General features: G+C 57.2%; 1 non-coding gene across 1 annotated transcript in view; it reads right to left on the minus strand.

Moving 5' to 3' along the window:
- Positions 1-30, minus strand: part of LOC126314120 (small subunit ribosomal RNA) — a 1,893-nt gene extending 1,863 nt beyond the window's left edge. Inside the window, exon 1 of the ribosomal RNA XR_007555613.1 lies at positions 1-30. This exon is cut by the window's left edge and continues 1,863 nt beyond it. This is a non-coding gene — a ribosomal RNA (small subunit ribosomal RNA).
- Positions 31-2,500: the final 2,470 nt, after the last annotated feature.

Genomic DNA, 2,500 nt, shown 5'->3' on the forward strand with positions numbered 1-2,500 from the left:
CATATGACTACTGGCAGGATCAACCAGGGAGCTGCGTCAACGAGAGCTGAGCAGCCGGCCGCCCGGGAGTGTGTCCCGAGGGCCCGCGCGAACACGCAAGCGTCCGCTCAATTATTCTGCAAACAGGAGGAGGCTGAGCTCCCCTGCACGATACACCTCGAAACCCTCTCAGGTCCCGGCGGCGCGCAGCGCCGTCCTAAGTACTTGGTCGGGTTCGAGAGAGGCGCAATCGCCCGGAGATGGGCGAGTAGACGCTTTCAGTGCGAACACCCGTGCTCCCAACTGAGCTTGCCGCTGCCGACAGAGGCCCGGGAGCGTGCTGTCGTGGCATTGCCGGCGGGAAACAACACGCGCCACCTACGGTGACCGGCAGCTCCAACGCCAGCGCCACAGAAGGGCAAAGCCCCACTTAGGTGCAGAAGCGAACTCTCCCAGCACAGCGCACGCGCCAACACGTCCGCAGAGCTGCGATACAAACCACCTGCGAGAACCGCTGGGGGCGACCGAGCAGCAGACGGCGTCGCGACGCCGAGTGCCGGGCGGCGGCGCATCCTCAACGCACACAGTCCGCAATCGGACCAGCACACTGCAGATGTCCACCGCGCTTCGCACCGGGCTCGGCAGAACCCACTTTGGCCGCCTGGCGCCGCGCGCAGGGTGCGCCGGCGCATAGCTGGGACGCCAGCCGGGCCCGTCGGCCGGCGCTCCTGCCACTGGGCGCCCCCCACCAGCCGGCTGTAGTGCGTGCGCTCACGCAGCGCGCGGCCAGCACGCCGGGCGGCCCCCCCTCACCGGCCGGGGACTGTCCCGCCAAGCCACAGCCTCGTATCGCTTCATACCCACATGGCCAACTCAGGTTCGGGGGCATGGCGGGTACCGCCGAAACAACCGGTTCATAGATGTACCGATCGTCGCTATCACCGATGCACCTGCAGCGCGAACAACCGCTCAACAACTGATTTCCAGTTCATTTGCGGATCTTTGGCAGCAAACGTATACGTCAATCTACATTTGCGAAATCTACGATTCTGGCATGCCTGCATGTTATGTGTCACGACACGCTACATCAGCCCACATACACACTGCGGCATGTACACGAGAGAACACGTGGAAGATGGTCCGCGCACGTGTGCAATGTCCCTTGCGCGGTCGACTGTCAACCGGCCTCTGTAGCATGTCGCAGATGTGGAACGCGGTCCACCGTGCTATCATGTTGTGTGGGGCAATACGATTAAATAGGAAAACCCTCGTCGCTACATCAACAGACGGCTCACGCTGATTCCCGGCAGAGGGAGGAGGGGGGGGGGGGGGGGGGCCAACATGCAATACTTTCGTCCGTACCTACCTACCACATGTCTGTACGGCGTACAACAGTGCAATCTCGCTGTAATGGGGAGACGAGACAAGTAGCATCGTGCACAACATATGGCCCTTATGATTCGCCATTGTAGGGCGCAGCCGGTGTACGGTCAAGCATGTGCCACATTATGTCACTCAGTACGTAACGACGGATGATCAGTGTGGGTTACGCGTACATCAGCGGACAGTCCACACAGGCCGTACCACAACGTACACTGACTGCATCGACAACCGAATGCAACTGAACAGCTGCAAGGCTCATTTCACAAACAAACGCCTGACCGACCAGCTTGGAAGGGCAGGAGGGGAGGGCGATATTCGTTCTGTAGCGGTACACCCTTCCAGTGGTTAGCGGGACTGTGTAGAAAGTACGCAACACTCGAAAGACCTTTATGTGAGGGTACGCACCATGGCATCAAGAAATACACATGACACCAGAGGATCCAAGCAGTGAACTATGTTCAGAGGGTTGCTGTTAGGCAAAGCTACATTCCTGTGACGTTACATGTGACAGTTAAGGTGCAGTGTAAGTTAGGTTAAGGTGCAGCGTAAGTTAGGTTAAGGTGCAGCGTAAGTTAGGTTAAGGTGCAGCGTAAGTTAGGTTAAGGTGCAGCGTAAGTTAGGTTAAGGTGCAGCGTAAGTTAGGTTAAGGTGCAGCGTAACTTGGGTTAAGGTGCAGCGTAACTTGGGTTAAGGTGCAGCGTAACTTGGGTTAAGGTGCAGCGTAACTTGGGTTAAGGTGCAGCGTAACTTGGGTTAAGGTGCAGCGTAACTTGGGTTAAGGTGCAGCGTAACTTGGGTTAAGGTGCAGCGTAACTTGGGTTAAGGTGCAGCGTAACTTGGGTTAAGGTGCAGCGTAACTTGGGTTAAGGTGCAGCGTAACTTGGGTTAAGGTGCAGCGTAACTTGGGTTAAGGTGCAGCGTAACTTGGGTTAAGGTGCAGCGTAACTTGGGTTAAGGTGCAGCGTAACTTGGGTTAAGGTGCAGCGTAACTTGGGTTAAGGTGCAGCGTAACTTGGGTTAAGGTGCAGCGTAACTTGGGTTAAGGTGCAGCGTAACTTGGGTTAAGGTGCAGCGTAACTTGGGTTAAGGTGCAGCGTAACTTGGGTTAAGGTGCAGCGTAACTTGGGTTAAGGTGCAG

This window comes from Schistocerca gregaria, unplaced genomic scaffold (genome assembly GCF_023897955.1).
Source record: "Schistocerca gregaria isolate iqSchGreg1 unplaced genomic scaffold, iqSchGreg1.2 ptg000531l, whole genome shotgun sequence".
NCBI lineage: Eukaryota > Metazoa > Arthropoda > Insecta > Orthoptera > Acrididae > Schistocerca > Schistocerca gregaria.